We start from the raw sequence: 18,387 nt of genomic DNA, 5'->3' as shown, positions 1-18,387 counted from the left end.
AAGATTCCAAGACAAGATAAAGCATACATTTTGTTTTGCCTGTATTCATTTGAGATGAACAACAAAAGAGTGCAAAAATAGGGAAAAGGGAGGTAGGAGGAGAAGTCACTCTTGGTTAAAAGAACCCTCACTCACCAACCTAGTTGGTGACATGCTTCATCATTGGGTTCCCACCAGGGAGGCCGAATGCCTCCCTGGTGTGCTACAACGCCTGACTTCAGTGGACGGGATTTTTTGTTTTGTGGGGTGAGTCTGCCAAATCAAACCATTCACCCCATTTTTGCACTCTTTTGTTGTTTATTTGCAGCATTCTAGGGGGTATAAGAGCGCACTGTGTGTATCCCCCCCTCTCAAGGGAGTTTTGACAAATTAGTTTGAGATGACCCAGCTAGATCTTGAAGTAGTTAAACATATTTACAGGCTGTGGAGTACTGGAATATGTTCTTCTGGACGTCAGGGCTCGGTGACCTATTTTTTTCTGTAACATGAAGTGTTGCTTTTTTAAGCGTAGAGGCAGCAACTTCCATAAGATAAACATCTCCTAGCATTGTTTGTTCTTAAGATTAGATGCTGTCTGAGTAGAATTTCCAGTAATCCTGTTATTTTCTGGTTGGCTTCTACTCAACTTTAAAAATGTGCTTTTGTGCTTTTTTTCAATGGTCTGAGCCTCAGTGACTTTGTCAATACACCAGCTGCAGAGACACTGATTGAAAAAAACAGAGAAAGAGCCCTCGTATAATCCAGAGGGAAGAGGCCTTCTGGCAAATTGAGCTGTATAACATATCACTGCTTTGCTGTTAGAGTACATGTAAAGTGCATTTGCATACCAAAGCCTTCAGCAAATTGAAGTTCACTGTAAAAGTCCTAATTGTTCAATAAAGGTAACTCTTCAAACACTCCATTCGTTAGAAGTGAGCCAAAACCATATGTATTTGTTAAATTGTTGTATTGAATTTCTTTTGTGTGAAACACTGAGACCCAGAGACATCACTGAGACCAGCCAGCATGAAACATACAAAACCTATGTCATGATGGAGAAAGTGGAAAAATAGAGCTACGTTTTGAATGAGTTCTTGTTTTTCTCATCATGGTGTCAGAATTGGATTTGTTTAATTTGGTAGCGTGACTTCCGTTGTTGGATCAACCTGACTTGCCTAGTTTTCCATCACACAACTTTTTGCGGTGGAGAATTTGGTGTCAATAACTGGTTCATTGATGATCTTAAAGAAGAGTTGAGCAGCTTTAGCTCAGGTTTTGATGTAAACTCCTGGTCCTATTGGTGGATCTTACAGAGGGCTTAGAGACATGTTAACTGTAATGGGTGATAGTACATGTTCTCCTGGGATTCCATACCTGGGTAGCGAGAGGCTAGATGTTGGAGGCATCTTTGAACATGCAGGAAGTGATGGCAAAGATGGAGGATGCTGTACTCTGCTGAATGTAAATGTATTTGCGGCTTTGGTTAGTCTGTAGAGAGATCTATTGCGATCCATTTAAAGCTATTGATATGTTAAGAAGTACTAGAAGCACTCTGTCATGTTGGTGCATCATTATGAAGTATGTCTTAACATCTTGGAGGGACGTGTTGATGATCTACAATACTGTTTGCATGTCTTTACGAATCTGATATATTTTGAAATGCAATTGCAACCAGCTGCCATAAGAAGGAATTAATTGAAGGGCTCTTCCTCCAGTATAAATGAAATGAAATGAATTTGTACTTGTATAGCGCACTTATACCCTGAGGCGTCTTGGCGCTATACGCATACCACTGTGGAACCCTTCTTGGCTTTTCCCTGTGAAATGCCCGCTCCTTGGCACCCCCAAGGGGAAGACAGGCATCCCAGCGCTGTTGGGGCCTTTGTGGAGATTAAGCAAGCTATTGCCCAGAGTTGGACCCATGATTAGAATAGGCACCGAGGCGAGACTGATCAGGTCCGAGGAAATTGAGCCCAAGACCCGCCGAGGCGGAAATTGAATCCTGGTCCCAGGCTAGACCTCTGCATCAGGGTCTGCCGCTCTAACCATTGAGCCACACTTCTCCGAAAGGAATTAGTAGAAGTGTGTATAAGCTCTTTCTATGTATATTTGGAAAGTCCTTGTGTAATACGAATCATAATATTGAGGTCGTTATTTTAAAAAAGCTATGTGTGAATCCAGGAACTAACAACCATGCTTCAGAATTTAGGAAAGGAGAACTAATAAAAAACAATGTTTCCTCGCAGGTACGGATTATTTACACCGACCGCTTTTTTTTATCTACTCTGACAGACTGGTAAAATAAACTTCATGAGCTATACTTGGGGAATAGTAACTACCTGAAGTGAGAATGTGTTGCTTATGATGGCGCTAAAAGACACTGGTCATGTTTTTCTTCTTTTTTTTCTCTCCCATGCACACAAATATGGAAACTTGTTATTAAACCTGTTTTAATGTGCAAACTTTTTTCCCTTCTAAATTTGAGTCAAAGTAAAAAATTCAACGGCGATTTTTAGATAGTTTAAGCATGCAAATAAAGGTAATCTATGCAATGCATTATTGAATGGGTGGCTCGAACTACATTAAACTTCTCTCATTGTTTACCTGGGTTGCCCACAACTACTGCTAGTTTAGGCACAGATCTTCTGACAATTCAAATCCATTATTAGATGTAGCATGTAAACATTGGACATGTCAGTGGGTTTTGATACCTTTGGCAGACTTTCCTCATTGTCCACCTATCTGCTGCACAAAGACTCTGAGAGAATGAGAGAGAAAAATATACTTCAATTATTCGCTGATGCGAAATCAGGAAACATCTGTGCGGGGTGCGGTTAAATGTTCTTCTGTTTGGCTCCAGCCTGCTCACATTGTATAAATCTCTGAGCATGACTGGACCACCTATTGGAACGGATTCTAGGTGACAAGGACTTTTGTAAATTCCCTTTCAAAGTGGGGAGTTGAATCAAGGCTGCCCTTTTTAACGGTTCGTGGGGTTGTGATGAAATTTTGGATTTATATTACATATGTGTTATGTTTTTCAGAGATAATGTGCTCATTATTAGTATCTCTTATAAAATGAAATGGAAGAGTACAATTAATAGAATTAATAACATTTTAAATATTTCTTTGTATACTTAGAGATGTAAGGGGGTTATATGTCTCCAATAGACCCGCAGGTATCCCACCTAGTGTCACAGCAACCTGGCGTGATGGGGGAGTGCTCGCCCTAACCAGACTCCGCGTCACCAGGCACGGGAAAGGAAATAATGATTTTTCTTTTAATAACCCTCACATGCTCTAGTAGTGTCATGCTTCATCATCAGGTTCACCCTGACTCGTAAAAAGGTCAGGGTGGGCTCAATCATGTTTCAGGGAGCTATTAAAAAAAGTACTAGGGGGCTTAACTACAGATTAAAAAATCCCTCAATCGCTCCAAGGTGTTCCCTTTATTCGCAGTGTGGTTGGAAATGATAGAACAAATTAACAAGGGGTGTTTAGGATACAGTAGTCCTATGACCCTTCATTGTTCCCCCATATGTCTCCTCGTGCATTCTTTAATAGCAATATCACCCTGCCTTTGTAGTTGGAATTATAAGGCTCCTATTATGCCATTTGTGAGTCCTCCTGCATTACATGGACTGTATTGGATCGATTTCCTCACAGCATTTCGTTCTCTGACATCGCTTCTAGCACAATGGAACTACCCTGTATTTATAGAAACAGTGGCACTATCATTTGGAGTGTAATCAGTATCTGATCACTGTAATTACTGATCATAATCTTTATGAGCATTTAACTAGTGGTTGACTCAGAGGTTGATTTTTCTCACACTTGTATTTACATTTGACCTATCGAATAAGAAAAGAAAACAATCACTGGCTAAACCAATCAGTCTGCTAGACTTTTGGGTTTGTCAATGCTTGCTTCATTTTGTGATGTTTATTTAAAAATAAAACATTGTTGTGGGAGCTACCTGGCCCTTGCAATAATACAATAAAATTAGAAAGAAGTTAAAATATGTTTTGTTTTTAAAAAGCAGACACTGCCATAGTAGGCTCTGCAAAAGGACAGAATGCCATCACAACAGTGAAGCTCACTCTGTGCCCCATGTTGTGTGCTGTACTGTACTGAGAACATTTGAATGACACAGCATCAGACCACTGATGAAGAGAACTGTCTGGCAGCCCACCCCTATAAGCACATTATACTTATCATGTTAATGAAAATAAATGGTCTTGGCTAACACCACACCTAAAAATACACAGCAGTTCCTCTTCTCTATCACTGAGGAAATCAAAAGAGAAGAGGTCATTAGTGTTTCCATCCCTGACACTACTGATGGGTTCATTGAATGGAGTATTGTAAAATGCCCTGTAGCAAGTTCTAAAACCAGTGGTCCATCCTCCCTTGTAAGGGAAAGAAAGACTGTGGACTTTCCTTCCTTCCAAGGGAAAGAAAGACTATAGTAATGCAAGGTCAAATTAATGTTACCTATAAGGGGACATTTCTGTTTATTTCCCTGACCGGCCTTCTGGTCTTTTTAGCAACTTTTCGGGTCCATCATCGCAGAAGGAGAGAGGCACAGCCCCTTACCTACCAAGCACTACTTCTACAGGCATCCAGGTGTATTGTCTCAAAACAAGACAGGTACAGGGGGCATGGGCAACTGTCCATCAAGATGGCCACTGAGCCAGTTGCCCCCACCCTTTTGAACAATCCCCCTGTGGTTCTGTTGTGTAAGGAACCACCTGCAAATAAAACTCCCTGATACAGCTGTGGTATCCAGTTGAGAGCAGGCATATGTGGAATTGCAACCTTGCTCTGTAAGATTGAACGGATTTCGGAGTGGGCCAGAAGCAAGGCATGAGGTGTCAGCATCCCTCTCGTGCGGTTGATGCATTGGGCCTGGCGGCCGCATGCCATTTTTAGCTGCGCAGAGCAATTGTGCACTCCGTTTGTTGAGACTGTGCCCTGCATCACATGCCATTATTGGAAAGTATCCTTTCTTTGCTGCACGTTGAAAAATTGGACTCAACACTATCCTTGAGGAGCCACTGTGGCTGAGCGGTCCTCTGAGGCCCGGATATGTTTTTGTTCTGTGAGTGCCTTGGGGCCCTGCCAGGCTGGCTGGATAGCAGCATGTCATTTCTGCCTGCTCATCACACATTTAATAGGGACACTGTAGTATATGTGAAAGCAGTGCAGCCCTGAATAGACAACTGCTGTCTAGGCACCACTGCAACTGGAAAGTTGCATGATGTGTGGTTGTTGCTAGTTTTGACCTTGCTAGGTTGGGGTCCATCCTGCTATCAGTCGATCTACTTGATCATATATGTGTTCCTTCCTAGCTTCCATTGGGGTGGGTCATGGGAAAAATGGATGTCGGCAATCAGATCTCCCTTGTCAGACAGGAAATGTTCACAAGTGCAGACATATATGATTTGACTGGTGGTGATACTGCGCAGACTGAACCCTCTGCCACATCCAGGATCGACATGAAATTTTTTCTGTTGGATTTGAAAAGCACTTAAGGCAGTTGATCATAGTTTGGATATGGTCACATAATGCTTTGACCAATTGAAAGAGAGATTGACTACACTGGATGTTCAACTTGGCAAAGTCAGCCCTGAATGATGACAGTAAGGACCTGATTATGATGGCGGTCGGACAAGCATCGGACTGCAATTACCACGAGCAGGAGACCGTCTGACAATGAGTCGGCAGTCCCACCCGCAGTATCATGATGAGATCACCGTGCAGGTGGTCGCAAAGACCTTTTTCTACTGTTCTTGCTCTATGGCCGAGGAAAAGAACCGCAGCACAAGCCGCAGTAGTAAATGGCACTTTTGAGCATCCATGCACTGTGTGCCAGGCACCATGTAATGCCTGTCACATGGTTCACGGATGTGTGGGGGTACTACATGTGCCCCCCAGGCCACTTAGCAGTGACCTACGGGGGACAGGGGTCTTGCTTGGGGCCTCCAAGATCTCTTTCTGGCTGCCTTTCCATGACGGTAGGACTGCCATGAAAAGGCAGTCTGAACGGGACATCCTAATCCCTATGGCAGTGCCTGTGCAAGCACCGCCGTCCTGGTAGGGATAGGAGTCTGACCTCTGCCGTGAGGATGCTTGATCCTGTCGTCCAGACCGCTGCGGTCCGACCATCTGCATCGTAATACGGCGGTCGGAGCGATGGCCTGGATGCCAGTGGGACCACCACCGACGGCCTGTCAATGGCAGTCCCACCGACATCCAAATGAAGCCCTAAGTCTTCTTTTGGTGCTGTGTCCCAGACCGGGAAAGAAAATGGCAGCTACCACCAAGGCGCGATGTAAAGATAAGGAAGCAAGTGCATGGTGCAATAACATGCACATACTGGACACTACCCAACTTTGAAACAATGGCGTCCTTTGTAGAGAAATTGATAACTGGGTTGTTTGGCAGTGAGACATTTTCATACATTTTTGTGGTGGAGCAAGTGCATATCTCCCTGGCACTTTGGCCACGGCAGGATGCCCAAGTGCACCCTATAATCGATTGATTTCTAAATTGTAGGGGCAGGGATAAGGTTCTGCTGCTGGCCAGGGAGCATGGCACAGTGGAATATCGGGGCACAAAGATTTCGTTCTATCCAGACGTTACAGCTGCAGGTCAGGAGGCGAAATGCTCATTTGCAGAGGGGTGCTGAGAGAGGTGGGGCTGGTCTACTCTATGCTCTACCCAGCTAGACTTCAAGTGACATCCGGGGGTCGCTCTTTATTTGTTCTCGAAAATGCACTAAAGTGTTGGAAGAAGTTGTCACTGAAGATATTTAAAAACATCTTTCATGCTCTCCAAGTAGTTTTAGAGCGCCATTAAGCGATGTGGAATTATTAAGGTTGATGAAATTGTTTGATACAGGGGTGGGTGTGTTATGAGTACTGGATGTCATTATAGTCAATTTCATATTGCATATTTGTGCATACATTCATTGTGAGTGTGGGGGTCTGAATAATGTAACTATGTAAGGGATGGCTCCCCACTGGTTATTTAGTTAAGCGGATTCATGCCAGGGCTGAGCACGCTTGTTAGCGCCTTCCACATTTTTGGTATATTGGGTGAGAAAGTATGGGATGTCTTCAATTCTATTTCCAGAATGCAGTGTGAGTGGGTGGGGGGAGAATGTATGCCGCTCGAGTCTGTCAGTGTCCCTGGTGAAGTCAAGCTCGCTACTGGAGTAGCTGGGAGCCAACGCGCTGTTTGGGGGCATTCTTCCTGGTGAATCCGGCCGCAGTGGAGGTGAGAGGCGCGGCGAGCGGGACTGCGAGGTCCAGCATCCCTTACAACATCGTCAGCTGGTTCCTCTTCCCGCCGCGCCGCGCCCCCTCCCAGTGCCACACCCCCCTGATATACTTAGGAGCACTTGGGTACGCGCATCGCGGGACGCGCGCGGGGCGATCCCCGGGGCGAAGACCGGGCAAAGAGCGGGCCGTTTTAGGCCGTTAGAGGCCGGCAGAGACCGGACCGGGCCACCCCTCTGACGCTCCCTGCCCCTCAGCCCCTCTTCACTTACTTCATAATGGCGACCAGAACTGCACGGAGTAAGTCTGCCCAACAAGGTTTAAGTACTTTGGAAAAATTCTTCCCAAAGGCGAGTATTCAAGCTAGCAAATGTCAATCAGTCATAGAAACGCACCTCGAGATGGGTCCCGAAAGCGTGTTTCTGGATCATGGGGATACCTTTTCAACAGATGTTAGCACACCCATTCCATTGGACGCCACTCATATGTCACTAATGGACAGTATTGATCAGACTATTGAGTCGGTCCTTCAGCAGTTAAGAACTCCTTTAACGCAGAGGGATAGGGACTCCTCCCGGCCATCTGGGACTTCTGACCACTCTGCCATTCCGGATAATATGGGAACAGTCTCGCAGGAAGCGGGACAGGCTGTCCTGCTCGCAGAGCCTGCAGGCAGCGGAATGGAACAACCCCCAAAAAGGAAAAGGTCCAGGAAACCAAAGAAGGCAAAAAGGGCCAAAGTTGATATAATTGAGCCAAACCAGGATGACAGTACAGACATTTCGGCCTCCCCTGAGCTTATCCTATCAGGGTTTAGGTCAGATCACACGGGCTCTCCAGCACCTGCGGCCCTACCATTGAACTCGGGCCCATTTATCTTTGGCGGGGCAACTTCTAATAGCACTGATACAATAATTAATTCACTCACAGTAACCATTAAGAATTTGCTAACCCCCATCTCAGCTAAATTGGACGCCATAGAGAGTAGACTCAAGGCTTTGGAAAACAGTCATATAAGGAAAAGCCCTGGGTCAGCTACAAATGCTCCTGTAGCTCCCCGGGATCCTTCTGGGAATAGACCGTTGTCTTCTGCACTGTCCCAAGTCCCTAATACGGTACTGCCGAGCACAAACGGTGCGTCTGCTTCTCTGACGCACCCTCTGCCACCTTCAGCGTCTAGGCCCCCTGTCCCGGCCCCTAGGAGATCTAAGCAACCTCCTGCACCACAACCAGGGGGAGTAGTGAACTCTACCAATGGCCCCACTGGTGATATCACTCCCCCCCTTGATAGGCGCAGGGTGGTCAATCTGCCCCCAGAAGCAGTCCCATACACGGCAATCATGGTGGGAGTACCTGAGTTAACTGGTGATACAAGGGAGCCTCAAGACTCTTTACGCAATAAGGTTATAAGCTGGCTTAGTATTAATAGGCCGCTGCCACCAAACCTGAAAGGTGAAGTTTTGATGGTTAGGAGGATCCCATGGATTGGCCTTACCCCAAAGAATAGGGCAGGGGATTGTATCATTGTAAGTTTCAAAAGCCCACACGTTGCCAACTACATTTGCAATTGGCTTGTAAGGCCTGACAAGTCCAATATTGAATTAGTACCCCTTTCACACTTCTACCCTAATGTTAGTAACACAGAGGTAGGGAGGGAGAAGGGGTGGACTAGAGTAGGCTTTGCTGTAGATGGCTCACGTTATAGACCAAGGCATTACTTACCACCTGTCCAGGCCAATTTTATACATCACAATAGATTTTCCTGTTTAGATCAGGTCGACTGACCACAAACCGGGGAGACTTCTTTTAGCCCTAGGAAGATGGTGGACGACGTGCAAAGTCGGGTGGGATTGAGTACAGCCCCTGTAACTGAACACGGTCCGCAGGATACCGCTAAAGATCGAACGGTTATCACGGATGATAGTCTGGGTCAGCAGGGGCCCCCATCTAACATAGGGTCTGACCATATCTTGCAACCTGGGGTGGCGGAGTTGGTTGGGCCATCCGCCATCGCGGTTTGCAACACTGCTTCGTCAGACACTTACCCATCCATAGCCGTTGTGCAACCTCCTACTGGAGGTCAAGGTACCCTACCACCAGATCCGGGGTTGAGAATTCTCTCCTGGAATGTGGCAGGAATTGCAAATAAGGAAGGCTCACCGGAGTGGGATCAGCTAGTAGGTAGCAGTGACATCCTCCTTTTCCAGGAAACATGGGCGAGGGACACCCAAATTAGGAGAGGGTTTGAAATATTTGAAATCCCTGCCAAATGGAGTGGGAGGGGGAGGCCGTCAGGTGGCTTAGCAATCTGGATTGCGAGTCACACTGGGTGCCAGGCGGAACAGGTGCATACGTTCTCGCAGGACATTCAGTGTGTTCGGCTCACATGGCCTGGCAAACCACCGTGGGCTATTGTTAATGTCTACTCGCGACCAGTTGCCGCGCCAAATGAATCACCGACCCTAAACGATCTATCCTCCTTCTTGGGTCAACTTCCGGGAGACTTCAAGGTGGTGCTTGGAGGAGACTTCAATTGCCACTTTGAACCCCTGGAAGGCCTATTGGAGGGTGCCCTTACGGCCGAGGATGACTACTGGGGGGTCCCACCCTCGTCTTCCCCTCACCCCAAAGCCTGGTCCCCCTTAGTAATACAACTCATGTCCCTTACCCTGAATTACGCACTGAGGGCTTGTAATGGCCGCACCCCTTCCGATACACCCTCAGTGTGTACTTTTAACAGAAGGGGCCATGAGTCGAGGCTAGATTATATCTTGTTAGATATTACACTCTGGCCAAAAGTCCTCGACTTTAGGGTAATAAATAGGTCAGATAGTGACCACAATGCCCTTTGTTTAAACATCCAGTGGCCTTTGCCTCCAGCGGGCACACCCGTAGAAAGTGGAGGAGAAGACACGGGGGAATTGCTCCTTACAACAAACAGGCGCCGGGTTAAGTGGGGAAAGCTTGCGAGTTCAGAAGAGGCCATCAGCAAGCTATATGAGTTGGCACTTCCCAGATTCATGGAGGTGGACGTACTTCTAAATGAACCAAGAACCCCAGAATATAATAAGAAACTGGGTAACATACATCAGGATCTAGTGAGGGATTTGGCTGAGGTATTTCACCCGGTGGTGCCAACTCGAAAGAAAAAGACCCATGTTCCCACCTGGTACACCTCCTCTTGTAGGGCAGCAAAATCTGAGCTTATTGCTGCAATAAAAGAGGGGTCAAATAAGGTCAAGGTACGTGACCTTAGGAAGCATTACAAATCAGTGATGGCGATTGCTAGGACCGAGTGGGACTGGAACCATTGGCAGGACCTTCATGATGCCCTAAAAGTCAGGGACTCCCGGAAATTTTGGGCCCTTGTAAACAACGGGATAGGGGAACTCAAAAAAGCAATTGAACCCAACATCGCCCCCGTGGTTTGGGAGGCCCACTTTGGGGTACTTTACCAAGACACTAACTCCTGCCCTGATACAGCCTTGCTAGCGCCCTTAGGCTCCCATGACTCTCGCATGGAACTATCCCTGGGGGAAGTGGAGGCGGCCCTAGAGCTTTTATCGCTGGGGAAGGCGCCAGGTCTGGATAGGTTACCCGGGGATCTTTTCAGGCACCACCCGGACATCTGGGGCCCATACCTTCTCATCCTTTTTAATGCCATTCTAGGAGGTATGGCAATCCCCGGGTCCTGGCTGGGGGCAGAGATTGTTCCGATCCACAAGAAAGGATCCACTCTGCTCCCCGCCAATTACAGGCCAATTAGCCTAATAGATGTACCCCAAAAGCTCTTTGCGCGCCTTATCCTTAACCATCTCCTGGACTGGGTGGAGGACAATGACATCATGAGCCCCCTCCAGGCTGGCTTCAGAAAGAACACGTCGACCATGGACCAGATCTTCCGCCTCCTTCTCCTATATTGGAAGACGGTAACGTTAGAGGGAGGAAGGCTGTACATGGTCTTCGTGGATCTGAGGTCAGCCTTTGACCTAGTCCCTAGAGGAAAACTATGGGAGGTCTTGCAAAAGCTAGGAGTACCTCCCCACCTCCTTAGTATTATCATCAGGTTGCATGAGAACAACTATGCACAAGGGAGGTGTGGGAGGGATGGTAAGCTCTCGGGCAAATTCCCGGTCCGTCGAGGAGTCAGACAGGGCTGTGTTTTGGCGCCGACCCTGTTCTGTCTTTTCATTAACAGTGTCATTCAACATCTTGGCACTGTTAAGGACAATGATGCTCCGCTTTTGGCAGGCAGGAGGGTCCCGGCAATAATGTTTGCTGACGATACCCTCCTGCTTTCCAAATCCCCCATGGGGATTCAGAGGATTGTGGATGGTTTTGGCCTTTTCTGTCGCAATCATGGGCTGGAGGTGAACACGGAAAAAAATAAGTTTATGATCTTCAACCCCCCTACCAAAACTAGACCCAATCCTAAACTGGGGGAAGTTAGTCTTGAGAGGGTCTCAACCTTTATATACTTGGGGGTAACACTCCAAGAAAACTTATCATGGGACTGCCAGATAGAGAGATCCAGGCTGAAACTATCCCAGCTATCGGGCGCACTCCTGAAGGTGGCTAATAAGTCCACCTTTAAGCCTGTAAGCCCGGCCCTGGAAACATACAGGTCCCAAGCGAAGGCAGCAGCCATGTATGGTAGTGAGTTGTGGGGACACAAAGCAGGGAAGGTTCTGGCAGGTGTGGAAAATAGTTTTCTGAGACGCTTACTTGCTCTCCCGCAAGGTACGCCACTCCTCCCCTTAAGACTCGACTTGGGCCTTCCCTCTATTGCTGAAGATCTCCTGTCGAAACCCGTGAAGTTTTGGCATCGGATATGGACCACCGAGGAACTGCATCACTATAGACAGGACCTTATTCATGTAATGAGGCTGAATGCTAACAGCAAAATTCCCTGGCTGGCTTTTATCAAGGCGGAACTGTTTAGCCTGAACTTGCCAGACTTATGGGGTGATCCAGCCCAGGGCTGTCAAAGGATTACGCGTAAAACTCTTGCCCAGCTGTATAAAAACAAAAACCTCGCCGACATGGACAACGCTCATAATAGTGGCACCTTGACGGGACGTTTTATGGAATCCAAAAATTCTTACGTTTTTGAACCCTTTATGGATTTTATTTTCCCTCTTTTGGCAAGGAAACTGTTCCTGCAATGGAGGCTTGGTACACTCCCCACCAAAGTATTCACCTTCAAATGGTCCTCAGGGGGTGACAAGCTTTGCCCATGCTGTAAAGCCCACGATGAAGATGACCTACACATAATGTTTGTTTGCCACGCTTATCAGAGTCCCAGGAAGCGCTGGATAGCGCCGTTGTGTCGGAACCTGGGCTTCAGGAAGTACTTGCAGGCCTACAGGGTCATGAAAACTAACACTCTGGGCCATATTGTCTTTGCTGTTTCAAAATTCTTAATGGCAGCATGGATAATAAGGAAGAAAATGTCCCCCTGAACTGGTACCACCTTGCATTCCCTACCCCATGTGGGTCCAGTAGAATTTTTTATATGTAAATATTGTGTTTTAAATATATGTATTGTATTTTATTGCATCTTTTATGGCCTATGTGGCCGAAATAAAGAATTTTTGGAATTGGAATTGGAATGTATGTTACATTGTTGATGTTATGCCTTTGAATGCAGTGTGGCCACCTATATCAAATGGTATGCTAGAAACTGCTTTGCTTTTCTGGTTGAAGAGATGTTTGATGTATGAGGAGATTGGGATCACATTAAATCAGATGTTTTATCTGGAATGCTCAGGGATTGAATAACCTCAGGAAAGGGCACTTAGTGTTCAGCTAGTGGGATGGACACAAGATGAATGTGGCCCTCCTCCAAGAGGCACATATTAAATAATAAATAAATAAATCCGTAAAGCGTGAACTACTCACCCTTACGGGTCTCAAGGTGCTGGGGACCATAGTGGAAATTAAATGAGCTATTGCCCAGAGTCACATGGTGCTCAGCTGAGCTGCCGCTGGAGCCAAGGATCAAACAGTGAACCCTGTGCTCTGAAGTCAGCTGCCCTGGCCGCTGCACCACACCTCTCAACTCCTCTTTTGCTAAATACTATGTCCTTATCCCCATTTCTCTCCATTCAGCTCTTATTCAAGATGAGGTGGGATATTGATAAGGAAGTCAGTACTCTTCTCACTCAGCTCTACCATGGCTTTTTGGATGCATGGACGATTAAAAAGGGCCCAGAAAGGATATTTTCATTGTATTCTTCTGTGCACAATAGCCATTATAGGCTGGGCTATTGGCTTATTTGTGATGTAATTGCACAATGGGTATAGGGGGCTACATACTTGCCACATACACTTTTGGACCATTCAGTGGCAGTATTGAGTCTTGATATTGCTCTGCCATTGCTGTATAATGTCAACTGGAGGTTTCCATCTCTGGTGCTCCATGTCTGAATATTTAACGAAGAATTGTGAAAGCTGATAGTGGAGTTCTTTGAAAAAAACTTTGGTTCTGACCCGGCATTCTCCACAGTCTGGGAGACTTTCATGATGTACATATGGGGGTGGCTATAGCTAAGCAGTCCAATTGGCTGAAAGACATAAGGCAAAAAAATACATATGTGCAAGGTCAAGTTGGTGGCATTTGAACAGCAACTTGTGGATCACTCGTAAACATATATCATGAGCCTGATTGATAAGATTTTAGTTGAGCATAAGGATTGAGCTGAGAGGGAGTTGAAATTCCTGGGAAAGTATGGCTGAATGTCCCTGTAAGACTTTAGTACAGCAGCTCAGGTCGGCAGACTATCGCCCGCCATTGGTTACTGCTGTGTGCTCTTGTGAGGGTGAAAGTAATACATCCAGAGGTTAAATATCATTTTTGTGAAATATTACTCTGATCTTTAAACTTCAAAAAAGTTGCCATGACTCATACTCATATACATTCATTCATAAATGATGTCGCACTGGCCTGGGTGGGGTTGAGCGTAGAGAACCACTTGAGGTCGCTCTCAGCATTGGTGAAATAATCCTGGCCATTAAGCGTTTTGTGGGTGGGCAAGTGTGTGCGGCCGATGACCTAACTCCTGAATTCTATAAAAATTACAAGGACATTCTTGCTCCCCATTTATTGACCCCTATAATGAAGCACTAGAAGCTGTCCAGCCACCTACTGCTACCCAAAAAAACGATAATTATTGTTCTATTAAAGCCAGATAAGGATGATGATGTGTCAGACGTCATCCCTTAACCCTACTTAGCACGAATAATAAAATTCTCTCTAAGCGTAGTGCTACTAAATTGTCCCCCTACATGAATTGGTCAGTGCTCCCGGATCAGTCAATATTATCCCTGAGAGGGCCACGTCACATGATCTGAGAATGTTTTCTGCGATGATTCCGCAATGCACCTGGAGGTGGACGCTGTTGTGGCTTTCATGGATGCAAAGTATGCCTTTGATTCCAGGCAAGTGCCTTTCTTCAAGACAGTCCTAGCAGGGGTGCGACTAGGTGGGTTTATTGGCAGATTTGTGCAACTGCTGTACTCTCATCGTAGGGTTAGGGCACTTGTGAACAATATGCTGTTTAATAATTCTGGAGTTTGAGGCAGGGGTGGCCTTTGTCACCTTTTTTTTTGCATTGACTAGAGAACCCCTGGCATGCAAGTTGTAGCAGGGCCGTTCTTCCAGAGGTATTCCCTTCCAGGATACTTTTATTATAAGCAGAAAATATCCTTTTATTTGGTAAATATCCTGGGGAGCTTGATATTTGAAATGATGAAGTTCAGGAGGGAACTCTGAGCTGGTTATAAACTGCTATTAACTTGCAAATAGCTGGTTCACCTGCTAATGGAATATCCACTGAGGTGGTGTCCCACCTATTTGATATGACTAGGTATTGAGATTTACTGAGAGGTAGATGACCTGGTTCATTATAACTATGGCCCAGTGGTGGACAGGCTAAAGTCCTAGGTGGACAGATGGATTAGGTTGCCATTATAAATGGCGGGAGTACTGCTATTATTAGGATGGTGGTGTTACTGAGGTTCCTTTACCTGTTTCTAAACATACCTATCCCACTGAGTCAGGGATTTTTAACTACCCGTCCAGACCTCGCTTAGTAGATTGATCTGGGTGGGTAAACAGTCCAAGCTAGCGTTGGATGTTCTTATGGAAACCTTGGTGAAGGGGATTTTGGTGTCCTGGTTTTTCAGGGGTCCCACCTGGTGGCTCACGTGAGGTTTGCTGCAGAACATATAGCGTCTGCCCCATTTTGTGCACCATAGACAGTGTAAGGCTGGCATGACCTCGCTGCAAACCGTTTTAGGCTTAAACGGGCTCAGGCCCTCAGTAGAGATTTATGCTATGCGTTGCATGCTCTGGGTATGGAGTAAGCTCTCTTGGAGAGCTGGGCATGAGGTTTTGTATTCGCCCCCACTTCTTTCGGCCAGTAATCCTTTACTTCCACCAATGCTGGAACCAGGGATTATAGCCTCTTTTGTGGAAAGGGAAATTGTTGGTTCAGTCATCTGTTTCTGTGGGGCAATTCATTTTTTTGGCTAATTTTAAAGCTAGATCCGAAGCCAACGCTTCAAAAGGCTTTTCCTTCTTCCATATGAGGGATGACGATAGGATAGGTTTGCCTATGTTTCCATATGCTTCAACTGGGATTAATCCATTGTTATTTTCGTCTCCATGTCATCCCAGTCTGGACCCAGCCTTATATGCTGGGCTACACAAAGTACAGGTGGCATCAGCACAACTCTCATTTGTAGAATTTATATGCAGGCCCCACATATCACTGCATATATAATTTTTCTATTCTGTATTCTGAGCCGTTTCCCACTGTATATATCTCTTCACTAGTCACTTGCGCTGTTCACTTTCCTCATGAGCCCTTGTGCACAGTTCTGTACAGGGTACATGCCATATAATGTAACAAAGGGCAAATTCTTTGGTCAAATAAAAGATTTTTTCGCATTCATTGCTTTCTGGCTTTTTGTTTCTCCCTTCCCTGTGACACGGTATATGTAATACCATTTATAATTGTCAACTGAAATAATACCTGTTGAGACATTGACATTGTTGTATGGTATATACTATCCACCCAGTTCTCAACTGGGTGTATGGCTATCCTCCTGAAGTTAGTTACTACATAACCTGAATACAGCATTTCTCAAAGAGACAGCGCAAGTGCTGCCTAGGCGAGACCTAAAAAGGAAATTATGCCTTGTCTGGCTCTTTGGATTATTAGAAGAGGGCGATTGGCTCCTCGATTAACTAGACCAGGATGTTAATGAGTAATTTACCTGCTAAAAAGATAGACGGGGAGCCTAACATGCCTCCAGGACAGGGCACATTCTTTAATTTTCATCTTGTTAAAAAAGGGAAACAAGTTTAGAAAAATAAGACAATTTTTTTTATATAGTGCAAACTCTTTGCATGAGCACCAGTTGTATTACAGACTGACCCTTTCATTTTTAGGCACAAGGAGATTAAGTGATTTGCCCAGAATCACAGGACAATTGAGACTCCCACCGGACTCGAACCTGGTACCCCAGCTTCCAAGTTGGCTGCTTTATCCGTTATGCCATATCAATTATATGGTCGTTCTTTATAGATTTATCGGTGGGAAAGATGCAGTATTCTAGATTTCTACTGATATCAATCACATTGCTTTAGTAAAAGGCTTTGATAAAAGATACGTAATGCAGAGAGGTCAAATAGAGAAGACTACTGCATTGGCATCTCAATCAAAAACAGGCCCAAACCGCAGGATTTCCTTAAACTTCAAAAAAGAGAATGCCAAGAATATAAACCACTGGCACTGTGATGCAGGACTATAATCAAAAGATCTTTGTTTTGCTGGCAGTGACGTTCAGTGCTTTTTGTGACATCTGGTGTTTACCTTCTACAGAAAGAGAAATGGTCTAGCAGATGTGGCTCACGGATCTTTCTCTATTTTGATTCGGATCTGGTTAGTGTGTAAAAATAATGTCTGTAAAAGCTGCAACTAAGTAGAAACTATTACAAGCCCTACGTCCTCCAGCCCTACATCCTCTCTCCTCTGCAAGGTGTTGAACGTTGATCCAGTTGGAAGAATGTGTAGGCAAAAGTCTGTGATGCTTTTTGCAAAGAGAGATGAAATCCGTTCTGGAGTTAGCAGGTAGTCTAGTATACTCTGTCGCAATTATACAAAAAATATTTTTTGATTCAAGGGACTGATTATCTGAGTTTCTTAACCTTGAATAATTGATTTTACACTTACCCTTTTCTTCCAACAAGGTTTTTCTTTCGCATTAGGGGTTTGACAGAATTTCTTTTATGGCCTTTTTCTTTCACTACCCCCTCCATGTGCAATGTTTGCATTCCAATAAGTATCTGTCAGATTGGAAACTTACACCAAATGGTTCCATTATTCTGCGACTTGATCTCAATTCTTGTGTTCAGAAAAAGGTGACTTATGTATTGATGGTGGTCAGAGAGAAATCCCAAAACCCTTGGGATCTCTGAAAGCGTCACAAGCAATACTATTGGCATATAGGTGTTACATAATTCCTGATAACATAACACAGTTGGAATTCACTATGGTCCAGGCTTGTGGTATTTAAGACCTGAACCATATGTCCTAAGTATTTCCGTCTCCGATTTGCATGAACTCTTATTTTCTTTCTTCTGAAAAACTCTGAACTCTTTAGGGGCCTTGATGACACTTTCAAGTGATCCGGTGTGCAGACAGTCTCTTTACTATCTGCTTAGCTATAATCTTAGAACATTTTTGCCACAGCCAGCTTATTATTGTGATTCCAAATCATTACCCATAAATCAAACTCACAAATACATGACATGTAAGGATTTTAGATTTTGGTATTGAAATATTTTGATGAAAGTGAGATCCGACTTTTAGAATGCAAGTGGCAAGTTCTGAGTGCCACATATCTAGTCCTGATTAACAGCAGACATATACACGTATTATCACAAGGTTGAATTGTCCAGTTTGTTATAGGAAAGAGTTAAAAGATTCCTGCCATGACTTATAGCTGGGAACTCTGTACCAATCTGAAGTCTACTGCTGGACTTCACTAAGTACAGGTAGCACCAGCACCACTCTCAATTGTATAACCCAGACACTCCTTCTGAAATTTGAAGTGC

General features: G+C 45.2%; 1 protein-coding gene across 1 annotated transcript in view; it reads left to right on the top strand.

Annotated features, from left to right (window-relative positions):
* Window positions 1-18,387, top strand: part of NINJ1 (ninjurin 1) — a 147,978-nt gene that overhangs the window by 66,410 nt on the left and 63,181 nt on the right. The window lies entirely within an intron of this gene.

The sequence above is a fragment of the Lissotriton vulgaris genome, chromosome 9 (genome assembly GCF_964263255.1).
Source record: "Lissotriton vulgaris chromosome 9, aLisVul1.2, whole genome shotgun sequence".
Classification (NCBI taxonomy): Eukaryota; Metazoa; Chordata; class Amphibia; order Caudata; family Salamandridae; genus Lissotriton; species Lissotriton vulgaris.
This window is presented reverse-complemented; position numbering and strand designations above follow the sequence as displayed.